This window comes from Nothoprocta perdicaria, unplaced genomic scaffold (genome assembly GCF_003342845.1).
Source record: "Nothoprocta perdicaria isolate Ctin4 unplaced genomic scaffold, notPer1 scaffold_72, whole genome shotgun sequence".
Classification (NCBI taxonomy): domain Eukaryota; kingdom Metazoa; phylum Chordata; class Aves; order Tinamiformes; family Tinamidae; genus Nothoprocta; species Nothoprocta perdicaria.
Window position 1 is genome coordinate 1,789,773 of NW_020455999.1, and position 21,252 is coordinate 1,811,024.

General features: G+C 43.7%; 1 protein-coding gene across 3 annotated transcripts in view; it reads right to left on the minus strand.

Annotated features, from left to right (window-relative positions):
* SLC45A1 (solute carrier family 45 member 1) overlaps positions 1–21,252 on the minus strand; it is a 37,707-nt gene that overhangs the window by 7,980 nt on the left and 8,475 nt on the right. Inside the window, exon 1 of one of the 3 annotated variants that reach the window (XM_026051010.1) lies at positions 393–414. The exons of 1 other annotated variant lie outside the window; for it this stretch is intronic. The gene's annotated coding sequence lies outside the window, so the exon portion shown is untranslated. Of the gene's footprint in view, positions 1–8; positions 34–392; positions 415–21,252 lie in introns of those variants that run through there. One more of the 3 variants, XM_026051008.1, reaches the window with a different exon arrangement.

Genomic DNA, 21,252 nt, shown 5'->3' on the forward strand with positions numbered 1-21,252 from the left:
GGCCTCACCTCCGCTCCGGTGCCCGGCGCGGCGCCCCCTCTGCACAGCGCGGTGACGTCACGCCGCGCGGTGACGTCACCGCCGCGCTCCTGTGGCCGCGGTGACCGCCCAGGTGCCGCCGGGCGCCATTTAGCGCCGCCCAGCAGGGCCCGGCGCTGCCCAGCCCGCCTTAGCCCGCGCCTTGGTTCTAGACTAGCCCCCTTGGTACTCCTGTGCTCTGCATTTCCTCGTGGCTTGCAAATAAAGATACCACCCGGTATTCAGCCCAGGCTGCTGCATTTTAAACAGTCCAGCATGCTGAATTCTGCCTCCATATTGCACTTTCTTACATTTCCATACTTTCATATTTCACTGCACGGATCCTTAATGAACCTGTATGAATGAATACGTACTCTGAATCTTTACAGGATCCTGTCCTAACGAGATCACCCCGTCAATAGCTGCTCCGTCTGTCAGTCTGTCAATGAATATCCCACGTTAGGCAGAATTGGCCACCAGAGGGCACTTGGTGACTCCAGAAAACAGAATTTTACAGCAGTTGGTGTGGTAAAGTTCGGTCCSAGAAAAGCACCAGGCTTCAAATTTCCATTCATTTCTTGCTCAGCTCCTGTGACCGACCCAGTAAGATACTGAACCAGGGAAACACAATATTCTTCACTGAATTCCGTGTTACCAGCAGCTGACAAAGAAGACTGAGCAGAAGTCTCTTCCAAAGCAAACACACACGTTTTGCTGCATTCACCAAGCATTTCTGGGCCAATGAGTGCTGAACAAAAATGTTAAATGCAGGCAGCTTTATCATGCAATACAATGACATTGTAAATCCCTCCTGTGTGCAACTTAGGGGAGACAGTCATATAAAGACACAAATCCATGCGACAAACTCAATCAGATAAAATATTTCAGTTTACTACGTGCCCATAATATATAAAGCACTTCACAAAAGGCAAGGACGTGATTATGCCCTAAAACACCTTCCAGATTTTCTTCTCAATGTGACAAATCACTGAAGGTGACAAACACTACAGCAGGAAAGCAGGAGAAGAGAGTGACAACCCTCACTCACAAAGGTATTCCAGCTCACAAAGGTAAAATCCTGTGGTTATAAGCTGCACATGGATCAGAAGGGAGGTGCRCTTGCCTTTTACCAAGCATTTATTAAATAAATGGTTTGGTGTAGAAACTGGCTCTGTACCTTGATTGAATTTCCTTTGCAGGCCTATGAGAAGTGCCGCACCATTTCCTTTGTTTATCACCAGGGAAATGAGAAATCACCAGATCCCTGGGGCTAATTACTTTCTTCAAAATCCAGCATTGCTCTATGCTTCTGACTCAGTGCAATGTTCAATTTTCTTCTAAGATTTTATCTATATCGCATTACAGGATGAGTTGCAATAGCGCTTGACATTAATTGCAGTGCACAGTCTGCTCCCTTCTCTTCTTTATACCAGTTATCAAGAAAAACCAGAAAGCCTACTTCTGTTTTTAATTTAGCCTCTTCCATCCACATGTGGACTGCCTGTCAAACAGGAAAGGCAGAAGGTGTCATCCACTTTCTGCCTGAAAACGTCTAACAACAAGGCAGAGACTAGAGGGCTGTGTTTGTGCCGTCGCAAACAACCAGCCGCTTTGTGGAGACGGAGATGTGCGGGTGTGGTATGGCCGCTTGGTAGGAACAGGTACAGACAGGTACCTTAATATTCCTGGATGGTCCTGGAGCTACTCTGACAGCCTTCCTTGTGCCTGCCATACACCGAGGCAGAGAGAAGGGCAAAGAGGAAATATTAGGAAAACGAAAGCCTCACCTATGCCATTGTCTCCTTCAGAGACTCTGTCCACCTAGCGCATCAAGTCAATCCTCAAAGCAGCAGAGCAGGAGAGAGGCACGAGCAGGCTCAGCAAGGCACAGAAACAAGCAGGGGCTGTGTACCCTGACCCGAGCAGCAGATGTGGCTCCCCACATTCTTCTGCAGCAGCTGCATCTGAGTACATTTGCTATGTGGTAAGCACAATTTCCTTTTCCCTGAAGCACRTGCAACAGCAGAAGGCATTGTAGTATTCTATCCTTATTTTCTAATAGTTCCTCTAGCACAGCCTAAGAACCCTCTTACTGAAGCTCCACCTGGCTCTTCCCTCTTGAATGTCTGTCTCTGATAGCAGTATTCGAGGATGCTGCCATGGGGAATACAAACATTTATWGGAGGGAGAAAAAAGAAATCCTAGGGTGGCATCACTAGTGAAGGGCATTTCTGCCACTTCAGGTGCTAACCAGCATTGCTAATGCGCAGGCACCCCCTGTTCCAGAGCACATACATGCAGATGGAATAACAACAAGGACTTGTGTAAGGCTCCCTACTTTCACAGCGGTGTATGGATCGCATTCAAATAAAATTGATTTACTAGCATACAGCAAAGCAACCTCTGCTGGACGGCACAGTGTTGTGCAGTGGGATCTTTCAAGTACAGCTTTCTACTGAAACGGCAGGAAGAAGGCTATACTAGGTGAGACAGCAGATCTATGCCTTGTTTCAGGCAGGAACTACCAGTGGACACTGAGGTAAAGAACACATTGCTGTTCACCAGTCTGCTTTTTGCTTCTACTGATCTAGCCCGCTTAGCTAATCCAGACTTCCCCATAAACAGACTACTCACCTTGGTACTCAGTTTGTTCAGTGTTTTCAGATAAGCCTAARTGCTCTAAGTATCTAATTTCTGAGATACTCCAAAGCAATCTCCTTACTCTTTGGCTAACCCCCTACCCTCAATTTGGCAGGTCATTCTCATGACTATAAGACTGGCAACTCTCCGCACCAGAGCAAACTCCTTAGATTAGAGTCCAGCCTGCAATATGATGTTGCAGCTGCAGTTGCATGGGGGTTAGGTTGTATTTCTTTTAAGAAAAAAAAATGAAAGGAACAGAACATTCTGTCAAATAAACATTTACTAAAGCTCTTGAGTAAGAGAAATGGAACAGGTAGCAAACAGTAATCGTGATTAACCACCAGCTAAGGTAAACACATTACACATCGATTTCCTTTACATTCTTTGGATTAAATTTCTATGCTGACCCTCATATGCTAATATATTAACTGGTTGCTCCAACAAGAGCCATGACCTTTGAACATAAAATTGGAAGTCAAGCCTCAAAATAATCTACTGTCTAGCAGAATAAAACCAGGCTGTTTTAATTTAAAGAGTCAATATTCATGACCTTTTGCAATACCTCCTCAAATTTAAAACTGAACCATTCTACAAAGCCAAAAGAGAGCTCCTTCCTTCCTTCCTTTCTTCCTTCCCTTCCTCTGAAGCTCTGTGACAAGACCAAGACAAGAACTCCTGTATGGGAGCACAGGGAGATTTAGAGAGCAGTGCAGTCTTTCCGTTACACTCTAGCCCACTCTAGCCTAACAGCACCGCAGAAGTTTGTCTCAGGTAGCATGAAGCATCCCTTTCAGCCCTCCGTTCYAGGGTTTGAGGTTTACCTGTGCTTTCCATCACAACAGCATTTATAGTGCTGCATCCTCTACCTGTTTAATAATAATCTTAGCATTGTATGTGTTTTCACACACGTTGTTTTGGTTTTTGTTTGTTTGTTTTACATACCTGACCTTTCAACTAAAACAGCCACCTTTGTAGTAGTAGTTGGGGAAGAAGCTACACTAAATGGTCTGTCCATATCCACTAACTTATCATCAGAAATGCCTGCTGTCACCTTTCTGCTCAGCTCGCTCAAGTCATGACCCTGCGGATCAGCTAAGGAGTACGTCAGAACAGCTGGTTATCTCTTTGTTTTGCACAGAGTGTGCACCTATGTAGCAATGTACACATTACATAATCGTAAGTCATAACTAAAACGAGGCAAGATTGCTAAATGCATCCACTGTGTTAATGAGATTTTTACTTCCATCACCTGATTATTTAATTGCTCAATTAACTCCACCTGAATGCCTTAGCTGTGGACGAGGAATGTTCCCTTGCAGGTCACAGTATATCAGAAGACAGGAGGCAAGTAAACAATGTAAATAATTCCAATACAGCAAACCAAATGCATCCTCTGGTTGTATTTTCTCTGCTAATCCACTCCTTGCATGAGCATCTTAYGGACGGAAGAGGCAACAGACAAGAGACCATGAACTGGTCAAAACCAGCATCACAGGAGTCTCCTCCCTACCAAGTAGCTAATTCCAAAGCTTTCTTAGATTCAAACCTAACTCAGACTTTTTTTGCACTTTTGAAATCCCAYATTATGCTCCTAGGCCCTGGCCTGCCCTGGTACCACAGAGGCTACCTGAGGTTGGGAAAAGCTGAGGCTGACCCGGCTTTGCCTCTACTGACTCTGCCCAAACAGCCTTTCCCTCTGGCACCTCTGCAGAACCTCAAGGGGACAAATCAGAGATTCCTCTTTTTTACCCAAAGCCCATACTAAAATTCCCTAGACTGCACATCAAGTTTAACCTTTCAAGTTGTACTTGCCATGACTGTGTGTACACAAACACAGCAATACACCCTGTATTTCTCTCCATATTCCAGAGATTACAGAGAGCAGAATCGAGCAATAACATAGAAAACACAGCACATGGACTTTGTTTTCTCAAGTCAAGCAAATAGCTACATTTTTGCATAACTTATAGAAAAATTTATGACGACTGCCASTTTGCCAACCAGGACAGAGATCAGAGAAAGGGAATAACTGGAATGAATTTCTGTTGAAATCAGTGTTCCATTATTAGTAGAGTGTCAGAGGACACTCTTTTAAGAGACTTGAAAAAGTATAAAACAAGTAATACTGATTGCAAAAATAGCAGCGCTATGCTTAGCATTCTGGACATATGCAGGTTGTTTTGGTTTTGTTCTTATTTAAAGAGAGAGGGATGCTCTTTCCTCTTTCTTTTCCATACAGCTTTTTTAAAATACATATATAATACATAAATATATAGTTAAGTTATATATATAATAATAGTATACATACGGAGAACTTTCTATATAGAATTTTCTCCCTGAATTATCCTGAAGTTTCTCAACTCTTATCACATGYTGCTGCAAATTACAAGAGGCGTAAGTGTAAAATTTAAGGATCAGATAACCTAGGATTTCAGCTCTTGATAACAAAAATGCTGATTCAACATGCAAATTTACAGGATTAAACATACATTTGCAAGAAATAAACATATATTAAAATCATACATTCTATTTCAAGGTAATCAGAATGTTTGAATGAGTGTAAACAATCCTCTTAACATATGGGTACATACCACAGCTCTTAAATAAGCGGTCTGAAAAGCCTCCTAAAAATGCAAGGCCTCGCATAACAAAGGCAGAACAGTGCGTGGGAGTGACACACAGTACCCTTGCTCCCAACACTCAGTTCAGACCTCCACATCTGTGGGGGATGTTTTGCTCCTGCTGACCTTACTAGAGGAATGTGGCCCTCCGCAATCTTTGCAAACAGTGCACATCTCTCTGGAGTTGACCTACTATTGGTCTGTATTTTGTCCTTAACTTTGTCGCGTTTTGCRGCACACAACTTCTGCAGTGGAGGTGAGCAGTTTACATCTTCTGCCAGATCAACATCACCTAGGCTCTTCTGTTCATGCCTATGGCAGTGAGGAAAGATGAAGAAATATAAATTTGACAATCTTTTTCCAGTTCACTGGGTAGAAATGTTTGTGCAAGTACAACTGTTTTATTGATCTCACATTGTAAGACTCAGTATCTATGTTGGCAGGAAACCACAAATAAGGCAAACCTACACATAGACAACAATTATGCAAACTATCAGATTGATTTAATGATAACATGATTTTCCTTGAAATGTTTACAGACAAATGCCAACTGAATTATTTATGAAAAACAGAGCAAAGGTGGGAGATAGTGAGTGCAGGACCTCCGTCGCTATGCAGATACTCAATGCTGGCCTCTTTCTAAACAGGAGAGTGCTTTTGGTCTATACGGAATCACAGAATKCTGAAGGTTGGAGGGGACCTCAGAGGTCATCCAGTCCAACCCCCTGCACGCAGGGTCACCAGAGCACGTGGCACAGGGCTGCGTCCAAGCGGGAAAGAAAGTTTACAATTTAAGCCACAGACACGAAGTGTTGAAGGAAAGAACATCCTCTGTTCCACGATCTCTACGTAAGGTCTTCCCACGAACACCATCACTAAATCCTTAGCCATAACGTCATTTTAAATCCTCCTTCAAAATTTCTTTTCGGAGCTCACTCAGGTAGTACTCCTTGAGAATACAAGAGCTCATACTAAATCATTCCGTGATGTACCTTCCCCAAATTCCTCCCCGAAGGTGCTTATTACACATGTGGAGGTGAAATAGCAGTTATCCAGTGATTACTGCTCCTTTGCTTTTATTTAGGGTGCAGTGTTTCATGGATTCTTGGTCATTAGAAATCATGAACCAGTTGACTCTGCGAGTACTCACTGTGCTAGAAAATCTTGTTTCTTGATTATGCCATGCAAAGTTTGACGGGGTACTACTTCATCCGGAAAAACAAGAAGCATAAAGTAGCTTTGTAGACAAACCATCTGCAGAAAATTATACCTCTGGTAGAAAAAGATACATTTCTAACAACCAGAAATTATCTTTAAAATACGTCTTTTCTTGGGGGGGGGGGGGGGGGGGCAATCCTATAAGCCAGCACAGCTCAAAAGAGGTCAGCTGAATCAGAAAATACGTGTCTTAAATGTGTCATTGTCAATCTTGAGAATTCAAAACTAACAAAAGCCAGAAACAGCCTGAAAATGGGAGCAACTAGACACAAGAACCAAAAAGATGGACAACAGAAGTAGGAGACACTGAGAAAAAAAAAGTCTAGATGATAAGAAGTGTTTAAATACATAAGGATAATATATATATATACACACATAAAAGTCAGACTGTCTATTGCTACATTAACAGAGTGCAATCCAGGAAGAGTAATACAGAAAGGCTAAGTATTTGTCATAGCTATTCCTGCAAGGTAATGTATATCATATAAYATCAATAACTCACATTGATGTTTAAATAGCACCAAAGTGAAGTATTAGTGAATCAGCACAKCAGACTCCTGCAAAATGTCTGAAGATACTATTGCTGACTAATTTTCTGCAAAAGCAGGTACCTGCCACCTACACATGACCTGGCACATCATAACATCACCCCCTCACCAAACTGCTCAGCTTTCCAGAAAGCTGCAAGCACCAACATTTTCACTAAAGGTCTTAAAAGATGCCACGGGTACTGCACTTGGTCAAACATGCTGAAATGATCGAGGCATCTATGTCAACAGCAGCAGAGTTTTATTCATGGCTGAACGCTGGATTGGGAGGAGATGGGGCGATGGGGTGGGGAAGATGTTGGGCTGCAAGACAAAGTTCAGGACCAGTGCAGTAGGGTTATGGTTCAGGAGATGATGCAAACAAATAAAACCTCTCAACAGATACTGTCCAACAGCATGCTTGGTTTAAGAATCAGCCACAGCAGAGAAGAGCTAYGCACGCTGATGATGTGACATCTCAGCTGGCCCTGGCCCTGCAATCGTTTCTGTGGGAAGCAGCAGGTGCAAGAAACGAGTTAGGAGAGGGTGTGCTGCACACAGCGGACAGCGCTTTGTAGGTCCACCTGCTGCCTCTTTGGCACTAAGCCATTCATGTGCCTTCCCACACAGTCAGACAAGATCCTGTCAGTGGAAGAGCCTCAGAATTARCAACTCCTGCTAAGAAAAAAGTCATTATTAAAACTCCTTGCAAGCCACAGGTGCCCCATACCTAGGGAACCTCTTCTTAAGCTATCTTTCCTTCCTATGGCTGTTTGGGATTGGCAAACCATACATTTCTGAATCCACATCCCCAGAAACTAAAGGGCAGCAAACAGAGGTCAATAAAAGCAGAAACCACAGGTTCTTTCAGCACGATAAGCAGGAGAGCAACAAAGCTAACGAAGCCCTGCTTGCCGCAGCCTGCGGGCTCAGGGCTGATTTCCGTGGCGTCTGACGACGCACGAGGTCACGCCGGAGCCTGTGCCATAGCGGAGGCCCCCGGGATGGCCCTCCCARCACAGCCCCTTCCAGCCGTCAACACAAGCACAGCCTAGAGGCCGTGAGAGAGACCCCCTCGCTCCTGGGGGCCTCTCTCCTCCAAGGAGCTACTTACTGTCCCCAAAACTGCAGCATCTGAACGTCTCAGCCCTTGTCCCCCTCTAGGCAAAAAGGCCAGTGGATTCAAACTGCCCAAGGAGATGGAACGTCTTCCTCTTTGAAGAGGAAGAAGGTTTTCTATCCGGAATAGGAAGATCTGTCAACTCACAAAAGAAAAAAAGTCATTTAGTTCTTTAATGGTTTAAGGTACCCTGAATGATTTCTCTAACGAAGCCTAAAAGAAGTGCTGAACTTACATTTCACTATTATGTACAAACTTCAGCTGAGGCTGAGGAGAAAGCGTCACAGTTCCAGCATTTGAGATCTTAGAGTATTTTAAGTCTTCCGTAATGTTGCAAGCTCATCAGACTTAAAACATCTCTATGTTTATAAAAGACTTGAGCTGACCTAACACAAATGAATACGTTGAAAGCCACAGGAAACTGAAACACTAGCAATTATGTGCAATTGAATACCATTTTTCACAGAGACAATAAAAGATGCTGATGAAATGCAGATATTCACTTAGCGAACTATGAGCTGGTTGGAGAGTTAGGAGCTTTCACTTCAGTCTGGAGCCACCCGCCAGCTGACCTGCTGCTGGCTAGGAGTGAGTCAAGCAATAACCACGCTGACGCCCCTGCCTTGCCGGTTCTGCAGCCTGTGACTCATGCTTGCACGCCCGCTGCCGGGCAGGCAGCCCAGGGGCCTCCGCTCGGAGCTGGTACGTGCTGCTCCACAGTCCCTCTCCTCTCAYTCGCAGCAGCATTATGCTCAGAGCGCCTCGGGTCATCGCAGCAAGAACCTCTCCGGGTTAACAAAGAGGAGCAAGGAAGCATTAGCAAAAAATGACTTCCAGTTTGGATGGGGAGGAGCGGAGTGGGGGAGTGTATCTGCTGAGTAACAGCAGGGAAGGGAAGGMGCTGGCATCTTTTCCAGGGAGGAGACACGTTCCTGAGCGATGCTGTGGGCACTAAGGGAAAAGYTGTCATCTTAGACAGCAGTTCACTGCCCATCACAGCTTCTACATCCACAGATCCCACAGCACCAAATGCTTCTTTCCTGCCTGGCTAATACACAGCCTGAATAYGATGAGCTTGCAGAACTGCAGAAATATGGCTAGATGTCCATTGGGCTAAAAGTGTTAAATGTCTGAAAAATTGAGAAGTTTCCTCCTTGAGGAGGAAAATCTAGCTTCCATATAACCACTTATAATAAAGTAACAGTCTATGAAAAAGAAAGCTATATGGGCTGAAACTCCATTTTCTAAGATCCTCTCACATTGCTGAGTTTGGAGAAGACCACTGTCTTTTCTAAAACATCACCAGACTTCACATGTGCTCCATCATCTACYAGTGGTGGAGGAGGGCAGAAGTTCAGCCCTAGGAAAATGCATGCAAATTCATGGCCTGGAACACAGCAGTTCTAAGACTTTTTCACTGCATTTCCCAAAGACATCTTTACCCGGTGAAGATTCATTGCTCTCTTCAGGCTTTCTGAGGTCAAAGGCAAGCAAGTTTCGAGTAGCAAGAAAACCTAGTACTGTGAACAACTGTATAAAAGGTCCCAGATTTTTTATTTTTCTCCTTGCTTACAGACAGCTAACACTACCCCATATTAATGCCAGCATTACTGCAAACTYGCTTTTCAACTGACAGCCCCTAAAGTGCTCCATAAATCTCCAAACATCATCTACCCTTCATCTCATGCCCCTGCTATATGTATCCTCATCATCTAGCAGCTTGACTCATAGTGTCTCCATAGAGATCCTAGCCCAGACAGCTGCTGATCCCAATGTGGAAGAACCTTGAAAGAATCTGCAAAAAACGGCAGAGGTCCACAGGCCAGTACAGGACATCGACTGATCCGTGAGTCAGAATGCAAAGCAGAAATGAAAGACATCGTCAATAGCATGCAAAGAGCCTGGAAATAACAGGGAACCTAATTGAGAGACACCTACAGAGTCATGAGTCAAGGTAAAACCTCTCCATAACAGTTGCCATAACAATTATCTCACCGCATGCTCCCAAGTATGGAGTCTCACCATGGTATATTTAATATACAACAATACTGCTCCCATGGCTGGTGAGAACAGCTTGCGACACTGCCATATAACACGGGGGCTCCAGGGAGCCTTTACCGATTAATAGTTATGCTGGAACAGACTAGACCTTTGTCTCTCTGCTAGTTTGTGCRTCAGTCCCACGGGTCACCAGCCAGAAAACCCAACATGAAATACAGTCCATGGGTCACCAGCCAGAGAACCCAACACGAAATACAGCCTGGTGTTTTGTTAATAATATACTCTGTGTTTGTTCATGCTCTTTAATCACTTTTTTTTTTTTTTTTGTTTCCCTCTTGTGGAACATCCTGTCTCTCTAGACTCCAAACCAGTTTGGAGGTAAAGATGCTTTGGATACAATCCAGACTACATATGTATATTTTTGCCTTGCTCTRGAAATCGTAGGTCAATTTTAAACCAGTAAGAGTTGGTAAAGTCCACACTGCCCTATTTTCCTGAAGAACAAAATACACTTGCCTGTAAGACAAGCACACAGACGCCCTTCCTCCCCGCAAAAGGAAACCCCTTCATCCCTCCAAAGACAAAATAAAAATAGAGGGGAAAGATTAATACACCGATACATATGTTAGGGAACAGTTCATAGGACACTGTGCTTTTATGGCCATTACTATGTTTCATATACATCATCAAAAATACAGAAAGAGACCCCCTTCTCATCCTTGAGTCTGAAACAGATTCATGTCATGACATTAGGTGAATATAAAGAAAAATTAAGTCACCGTTTCTGTGGGGGAGTTCTTTTGTTTTTCAAGTTTTTTTTTTGTTTTGCTTTGTTTTTTTTTGAACACAGTTGTAGATCCCATGTTACATCACAATTTCAAGAATCTCTTACCCTTTTTATACTTCCAAGTACTGGGACTACTAAGTAGTGCTGCTCCAAATCACTCGCACTGTGGGTAGAACATATTATAAGCAATCTTTCCACTGGACTGCTAACATATTAAAAGTTAACAGATATTGGCCACAAAACAATCTGGGTTCTGCACTTCTGCCTCCTGAATCATGCAACACCCGTGYAAGATGCACAATGGCCACAGCAGCAGAGAATACGCCAAGAACAGCGAATCATCATGTGTGCTTTCACAAGTTGAAGAACAGGACCTTTTTCAGTCACTTTGATTCTATCGTGCTGCTCAAAGATTACAGTGTGTTTCACTGCTTCCCCCTGCATCTGCATTTACATAGTACCTAAAAGTAAGTTGCTAAAACTGTGTCTGTATATACTTAAATACACAGCTCTTCAATATTTCCAGATCCACAAGAAAAAAAGATGTGCACAATACATCAGCTGTACTATTAATGCAGTTACACTTTCTAATAATATCAAGCAAATAAATGTATGAAATGCATTATTGAACAAAATGCACATCCTCCCTATAACAAAGGCACTGATACTTGACTAGGACTCAAGTATCACGACCTCATTTTCTACACTAAAAGAAGAACTCTTCTGAAAAGTCTCTGCTGCGAGGGAACTTCAACAGGGCTGCTAGATACAGGATCACTCCAGGGACCAAGCAAGCACACCACTGGCTTAACCTTGCTTAGCTGCTTACCCTTGGGTTTTGCCCAATGAAAGGCTTGGCGTACTTCCACCRCAGCACTACTAGCCTTGCCAGGACAGAGAATTTATGCAGAGAAAGAAGGGGCTGGTGTTCCTGCTACAATAGGGTTCATTGTCTCAGGCTGCCACATCCCGTTAAATGTTTGCTTTTTTGTTTCACCACTCAACAGGAAGGGGAAGGTTAGAGGGGCCCCAGTGCAGGGCAATGAGTTTTGTTACTCCTCTGTTCACCTCAAGCCAAGATTCCAGTGGGAGACTACGGGAATCTACTCTATTTTTTATTTTCCCCTTCTCCTCTCTCCCCACTACTTCTCCTTTCTCCCAGACACACCAGGTAATAAATCAAACACTGCAGCAATCCTTCTGGTCTCCTTTTGTATCCTAAAAAAGATGTTAGAGGCTAAGAGAATTCTAGCAAGACTATATAGAGGAACTATGGTAACATTTCTTCACTAAGCCTTGTTAATGGATAAAAATGAATCTTTTGAAATTACTCTGAAAGACCGACCTTTTAAAGAAGGCACATTTTAAAATTACAGCTGTACAGCTGATAACAGCACTTGGACAATATTCAGGTATTTTGGTTCCACCAAATCACATTTTACAAAATGGGAAACTGAGATCTAGAAAGGTTTATTACTTTACTACATTTGCAATTCTCCTATTATGTAAGATGGTACTAACTAAATCCAAAAAGATTTCAAATGTACATTTTGGACATACTGATCATGGACACCATGAAAAAAATAAATTTAATTTTTCTCCCAATTTACTCAAAAAAGAGTATGGCAGAATAAAAATAAATAAATCCATCAGCCAAAGCTACTGGGATATAAGGGAATCTGCTAGGTAACTTAAGTGTGAGATGCAACTGAATCTCTCCAGATGCAACTCAGTCTCTTAGCTGAAATCAGAAGGTCAAGCCTTCTGTTTTACATACTTCCGTGTACTCAGTTTTATTCATCTGGCTGTACATATTCATAYTCTAGCATAAATAGCTTTTCAGGGTGAATCATTACTCATCAGTGGCACCATGTAAACAGAGATGACTTCACACAAACAAGCAAGTAAAAGTCATGGAGAAGAGCCTAAGTGACATAGAAGGGTTGTGCCTCATGAGGACACCAGCTCCTCGGCTTTGGTCTCACTTCAGAAGGGAAGTTTGAGAGTGCTCATCAGCAACCAAACAAACCAAGTATTAACTACATTTTGTGGACAGCAGAGATCTCATATCCATTTTTGCAGTGCAAATAACATCACAACAGAGCATTTAGCGTGGACATTATCATTCCATCCTTCGGTAACCACAAGCAGAGCAGTTCAAGTGGGATCCAAAGCCTCATTYAACACAGCATGTGAAAGCAACCTCAGCTTTGTGGTGTTGAGAAGACTGCTGTTAAATGTGACAAAGAATACATGTTAAAGCCATGCAAGGTAATAAAAAGTAAAATCACGGTCAGATGTGAAATCATTGAGGCCAGAATAGCAAGTCAACCATTTAAGGGAAGAAATATTAACATGGAAAAGGATTAAACGCAAACAAAAACCAAAGGCATCAACATTAACCATCAACCTGTTTCAAGGAGCAGATGCCAACCACTCCTCTTCTGTTTGATGGCAGCCTGGTCAGCAAGGACTCACTTGCTGCTTCATGAGATGAGGCATAAATCACTGCTCAGTCTAGTAATTCATTAGTCCTACCTAACATTGCATTCATTAGTCGACATATAATTGCTCTGTACTCTTTCTCTTTGCAAAGTGTCTTGCATTCAGTAAAAGCCTGAATATCTACACAGCCAACTACTCAATCATTTTAAAGTATATCACTCACCTCTGTGCTTTCACAAAAGAGTTTTTTAGGGAGTTATTTAATTCACTTCAGCAGCTTTCATCAAAGTAATTGAGAAGCTTAAAATAACAGAAGGAAACAATTCATGCGACCCATAAGAGGCCCATATTTCTATGGAATGATTCAAAAATTGTTCTTCCAACAAACTCCCTGAAAAAATATGGAGTTTGACACATGAGATGCAGTCAAAAACCCCCACGTGAACGTAGAACGTAGGGAAGAACGTAGCAAAATGTTAAAACATTTTATCTGCCTGTAAAGGTCTTTAAGCACTTTATCAGCTTGTGCTTATTTCTTTATTTCTTTATTCTTTTTTAACTTCCCTATCAGGAATATATCTGGGTACTAATAAAGGAATATTTGGTTTCAAAACACTTTAATGCTTTCTGGCTCAGTACTGCCACAGACTGAATGTCATCCAAACAGCACGCAACTTACAGGCACGCGCTGCAGTCATTTTCCACAAAGCACATTCTAAGCAACTGAAAAGCAAGCTGCATCTTTCCAAGAACTTGATTCCTCTTCAGTCTTAATGCTCATGCCGTAAAGTACGTTGTCCATAATAATACATAGAAGGAATCTGGAATTAAAATCTGTTCCTCACTTGTAGTATAGCATATGCTGAGCAATTTGTTTCATTATTCATGCATTCCCAGAATGGACATGGGCATGAGTATGAAACAGACTATCTAGCAGTTTCCATATGGGGATTATTTTGTTTTACCAGGAAACAGAAGTTTGACCCATGTGTCAGAAGCCATCAAGGGGCCAACGTGATCCTGTCTGGACCAACTCAGAGTAAAACTATTTATGAATGATTCCCAAATAAATTTTCAGATCATAAAAAGAGGGTTATGAATCACAGAGCAAGAATGTAAAGCCCTAAATTCTGATATTTGTGGGATCTAGGTTTATCCTGCTGTTCTAATTCACATATGACATTCATTAGAGTATCTTTACTCATCTTTAGTAACCACAATGCGAGGGCAGCAAACTGTGACACACCTGATAAAACCTACCATTTGGTAACATCTGTTAGCCAAGTTAGGTTTCTTTTGCGCATGAATCACCAGAGAATGCCTGTTTTAAAGAACAGCTGTTCCAGTTACAGCTACCTATGACAGACTAACAATGATTTTAAAATGTAGCTTTATGGCCCCAATCGGCATGTTTGCTGCTGCAGGCAAACTGAAGTGAAAGCAAACCATGTGACATAGCACAGATTATGAGCAAAAAAAGTTCCAAAGAGCTCGTCAATCAGCTCCCCAGACACGAACCGGATTCTAGAAGAGCCGCCTCCTAGGATTTGTGGCTTGGATGCAGCCAGTAGCCCAGAGCGTTCGGTTCACAATGAATCAGCACAGGAGCGAGCCAGAGGCAGTCCAGACACGGCGAGCCCTGCGCACCACTGCGCGGTGCTAGAGACCAGAGCTGGCCTGGCCTTCCCTCCGAGAGGAATCTGCACTGCTCGCAGAGTCCATTCGTTTGCACCGTGCTCACTTTTTACTTGGATGCACACAATGCTTCACTCTGCATCTCCCATCCCACAAACTCTGCTTCCAGGAGGAGGGTGAAGAGCAGCCTCAGAAAATCTGCAGAAATCCAGGGGAAAAACAAACAAAAACTGTTAAAATATACCACAGGCCACAACAGAAACAAATTGTTCTTCCTGGCACACTGGTCCAACAGAACTTCTCTCCAAACCAGTTCATGTTCATGCTGTGTTAACACTCTTGCATGACACTGCCACAAGAGGAGAACGAAGGCAGTGCCCGTTCAATCTAGTTTATGGATTACAGCTCCTGTGCCTCTAAATACAGCCTTGGATTACAATTTTTAGAACCTGCCCTCCCCAGTAACAATGGCTATCTATCTGTACACTRCTTTAAACAAAAACGACTGAAAAACTCTGAAAAACAAGCCTGCAGCTTCACTGAGGCAGCAGAAACACGGAGAGGCAGCTGATTCTCAATTATCTACATGTAAATCAAACTGATTTCCTGAAAACTTCACCTCTTTAAAAGGCTTTAAAACACCATCTACTGCTTATTTTAAACACAGAACTGCAAATGCAAAAGGGAAAGCCCAGAAGGCGACTCACCTCCCCTCAGGCATTTCCTGCACTAGTGTCAAAAGCCTAACACAGAATTGCTCAGAAATGCTTCAGGATTAGGTTATCCTTTCCTTGCCTGTATACCTTGTTTCCAGCTAGACTCAAACTGCTGCAAGTGTGTCTCTAATTAGCTGCATAAGGAAGTGAGCTCAGAGGATGAGCCAAACCAGAGCCCAGCTCTTAATTTTTCCTCCCACTCTTCAGGCAGGTGGGTGCTTAACAGTCACTTCATCTACTGGTCCCACCCCTTTGCTGGAAGTGTATGAGCAGGGCTCCTCTCCATTAGCTTTGCTAGAACTTCACTAAAGAGGAAAAAGTCACCCCTTCCTTTAAGGAATAACCAGAGGCTTCAAGCATTCATTCGCATGTTAAAAACTGGCACTGCAAATGATTGACTAGTTGACAAGGTGCCCTGCCCATGATTACCTGATTCCCGCACCTATGCAGCACCTTGATCCTAATAACATTAACAGGGAATTCTCTCTCCCCACCCAAACATCTGGGCAGCAAAGGCAAAAACTGATACAAAGACAAAACACTCACAACACCTTTTTTTTTTTTTCCCCCCCCACAAGCTTTAACCTGGTTTTCCTTCCTGCCACGTCTACAAACAAGCCCCTAAAGGGCACTACTTTAAACATGCAGAGCAATGGTCTGGCTAAATCTGCTGAATCACAAACACCGCATTTCCAATAATGTAGCTTTCTGCGGCTTTGTCAGTGCTTCTGTTAAAAAAAWAWATATAAATAAATAAATAAAACACCAAACCCTCAACACCTGCTGTCTTGTGAGATGCTTCTGACAGCCCCTCCTTCAAGCAACTTGCATCTCTAACACCTAGCTATCGTGTGGAAGGCACACAATCCACCAATTTGTCTTCTAAGGTCTTCACGCTGCAGGAACTGCCAAATTAACTCTTTTAAAGCTTCTACCTCACTTAAAATAAGAACTGAAGATACCCTAGAGACATGTGCCAGGGACTCTAGGAAAGCCAGGTCTCTAGAAATGTAGGGCATATGATACAGTCAAATTTACAAATTTCATTTTTAAGAACCATACAGGGAAGGATCTCACATTTAATTGCCATCTGATACAGACTTGATCAAGATTTAAATTAATGTATCACTAGTGAGGTTTAGAAAATGGAGGCTCAGTTTGGGTTTTACTTTGTTTACTTTACACACAGAGAACGGAGTCAGGTACAAGGCAGGTGACGTCTCCAAAGCAGGCACCATGTGCAGGTCACTGTTTAAGCCAGGCTGCAGAAGGAATGCCCATCTCCGCCTTTGGGAACTACAGCTTAAACGAACAATGAACAAATACAAATTGAAATAAAACTCAGTCCCTTGGAGCAAGCCGTTTCCTACTTGCTAGAAAGCAATTTCATTTGCTAAATAAATTTTAATTGACCTTCACTGCAGGAATGAGCTTTGCAGCCCTTTGCAGAGGAGCAGGGACATCTGGATTGCAGTATTGTCCGTCACACATGAGCAAAGCTGCAGACCCTGCACAGTGCTGATACTTGGTATTTGCTACAGGAATATGGAGGCAGACTAACAAGGGAGAACAGAAAACAGATGAGCAACAAATTCCCCTCTGACTGGGACATACAGGGCTGTATTTATTACCTCCCCCTTTGGCTCTTTTGCCAGTAAGACACAGAACTGATTTGTCCTCAGAGCCCCTGGGAGTTAGGGCGCATTCCAACTTTCCCTCTCAGCATTCCAACATTTTTTTGCATCACCTGCTACAGCTACTGCAGGACACTCTGCATTAAGCAAGCAGAGGTTGGAGCTACAGAAATCACCTTACCAGTTCTGAGAGAGACTGACCACAAGAGAGGTTGCAAGGTAAGGATGACATTTCTGAACTAGACACATTTGCTAAAGCAAAAGGAAGCCACAAAGAAAACTTATGCTGCCTGCTGTGGTAACTCCAGGGGTTGTGTGATGAGCTCAATACAAACAACTGCACTAAATTCCTATCAGCACTGTCATGAAAAATGTCAATCACTGCCTAAGTAGAGGAGGCAGCATCTCCACTGCCATTAGCAACAGAGAAACAGATATTCGGGACAAGCAAGCAAGAGTTCATCTAATAAGAAGGAAACAATTTTCCTCATAAAAAAAGCTAACTTGGCTATCAAGTTTTCTTCCTATCCCAAGTTCCTATGACTTTGAGCTAACGAGGCAAACAAGAGCCACYGAACTCAGGGTCACCATGATCCTCCTGGCTTCAAGTGCCCCTCTCTGCCATGGAACAATCCCTGCCAGCAGGCACGGGGCACGGCTCCTTAAAGGTCCAACTCCCACAGCTTTGTAATCTTTGCACGTGGCTGAGCCATTAAGTTTTACAAGCAGGGAAAACTAATCGTCTGAAAAAAACAGTCAGCAGGTGATGGCAAGAAAAGAGCAGAGCGACAAGATCACATGTGGAAGTGCTAATACTTCGAGAACTCTGTAATATAGGCTCCATAGAAGTCCATCATGGAATAGCAGATAAGAAGCTAAGGGGGTCAGAACATAGCTCAGTAATTGCTGACTTGTGTCCTGCATCCCATTCCACCCATGAGGACTCACCTGCCCTGAAAGAATTTTTTCTAGGAATTCTACTGCCTAGAGGTAATGGTGAGCGGTGTATTAAATACAGCACTGAAAGAGCCTAGCCAAATAAAAGCAAGAATTGCTCATCACAGGTAGCCTTCCTTGGGCGAGTCATCGTTGGGCAAAGATTGTGAGCAGGGAGCTCGGTGTTACTAAGAGCACAGAGCAGTCGCAGGCTTTCCCTGCGGGCACAGCCCGCCCTTCCCCGGAGCCAGCCGGGCTCTTCCAAAGCTGCTTACAGCCTGGCACTTGAGCACCATTCAAAACCTATGGCGGTCTCGGAGAATACGTGGCACGATGTTCCTTGTTCAGGTGATGCAGCTAAAACACAATTGCATTTTCACTGTTTCCACAGAAGGAAGGAAAAAAAAAAAAACCCGCAGCAGTGCAAATGACAGCCCTCACTTTTCTCTTATTCCTGTTTTCCTGTTGAGTTTCTTCAAAGGCAGCAGCCAGGTCTAACATATTTAAGAGGAAGGCTGTTCTCTTCTGAATCCTGCCTGACCTGAAATACTGGCTTTGTTGGCCAGAGGCCCAGGTGAGGCTGACACTAGCTGCAGTGCCTCTGCTTAACCCTTTCCCTGCCATGCTGCTAGAACGCATCTCTCTCTTGACACGTTAGCAACAAAAAAAGGCAAGCAAACAGCATAGACAGCTTTGCCCTCTCCCCACAGGGGAACACAGCTAGGATTAACGCTTCGCAGCACTGATACTGCAATCCCTGACAAACTCCCAAGCAGATGCTGGGCTGCTCCTTGCAAGCATTCAGTCTCCCCAACACCCCCAGAGGCWGCCATGCCAAGTGCATATTCCTCTGCCAGACCCTGTTCTTTCTTACTTGTCAACTTGTTCCTTTTATAAACCCTTTATTTTTCATCTATGCCATGCCACATCCTACGTTTAAAACAGCTTGCTGCTTTTTTTTCTCAGAAATCCTTCTGGAACTTCTTCTTCTCCTCATTCTCCCTCCATTAGGCTCGCTAAATCCTCCTGATCTAAGGAGGCCAGCAGGACCCCTATGAAGAATGATCCCATGTCACCTCCTCACCTTGAATTAATCACCATGACATGGAGGATCTCAGAACCTTCCCCCTCTGCAGGAAAGAGCATTCAAGAGAAGCACTGGAGCCTCTGCCTTTCTCTCTTCCCCAGCACATCACTCATGAGCTGGGATCCCAAAAGCCWCTCCTAAGCAGACACTGTGAACCACCAATTAATTTGCTTCTGATCCCCCTCTGCAGACTACTTGACAAAGCAATGAAGACGAAGCCACAACTCCTGCTATAAGGCAATGCTGTCACTATGACAGCTCCGCTGGCACGTGCCAAACTCCTCTCTCCCCACGGCCGAMATTCAGGTGGACGGGAGATGCCCACAGCCGCACCAGTCAGCTCTAAAGGAAGGCCAGGTGTATTCTCATTAGCACGGGGAAAACGCTGACAGGCTGCTCGCTCCCCGCCACCCAAGGAGAAAAACAGTTCAGCTTTACAGCAAAAAAGGGATTACTGAACGGGATATCCCAGCTAGCTTAACTCTGACTTCAGCAGTCAAGTCTTATATCAAGTGACTCAGGGTTACTCAGCTATCAAGCTGAATTATCAAGCCAGGCCTTTCACTTTGACATCAAGAAATAAAGACTCTCACGATATTTCTTCCTTTTCACTTGCTTGCCACATAACACCGTTGATATCTTTCTTACAAAATAAACACCAGCTACCAGAACCTAATTTACATTCAAGTAAATTCAACTCCAGCTTCTCGAGCATGGACGGCGATGAGTTAGTTTACATAATTTACGAGAAACTGTAAATTCAAGTGGTTAAATATGGTTAACATAATTTGAGTGTCATAGAAAACCATTAGGCATCTTCATTTCTATAAAAGCAAACTGGCATCTGCATATCCCATACCCTGGAGAATCACATCCTGGAGCTTTGAGGCAGGTTACAAATCCCTGCTCACTTGTCTGGCCCAACCACCAGGGACTAAAATGAAATACAGACCAATTAGACTTACAGATGGAGGTTTTGCCTATTCGCGCCCCTCACAGGAAAGCRGTGATGCTTAAAAGAACATCTCTTCTCTAGGTTGGAATCTGATGTCTCCTACTGTCCGCAGCAATTTGAAAGCATGCACTGGGGAGCACTAGGAAAAGTGTCAGGTATAGCACGGCTGTTCCACATGAAAAAGGAGAGCGGAGGCAGGATCCTCAGGAGTCCTTAAATATCCTAGTGAGGCTTCCTACTCAAGATTCTACTCTCACCTGGTAATGTGTTCTAACGCTTTACTGGAAATTTTATTATTACAGTACAATTTTTACATACTCCATGGTGCTTTACTCTGCTCTGTGCACTGCCTTTGACAGGGTCCACTGCAAGTTATAAAAAGAAAACACAGAAGAAATGGGGGAAAGTGATGCTCCTTAGGCGTATCCTCCACCTTCTGACCATCCCCTGTTATGCATGCAGCGGTCAGCTCTAGCAGCATCATGACGAACAGGTTCACAGCTGGTTACCTGCTCTGATCACTCCTCCTCCCTTGGACTCCAACACACAAGGGTTTCTTGGACAAGGTCTTAGAGCCCAGCAGGAATCCCCTGTGCCCTCCAAGGGGCACCTTGAGCGTCCGCCTGSAAACACCAGCTGCCCAGAGACATCCACCCTTCTACCACCAGCTGGACTGCACGGTGGAACACCCGTGTCTTTGGGTAGACAAACAAGGGCCGGCCTTCGAGGAGTATCTGACCAAGTACGGGAGCGCACGTCAGGCTCGCCCTGTGTGCCTTTTGTTTGCTTTTAAACTAACCCGCAGCTGACTCACGATACTGACTGTTCTAAGGATCTCCGAGCCTAAATGCAAGAATATCCTCCAACAACCACCAGGAAAATCTCAGGGAAAAAAAAAAAAAAAAAAAA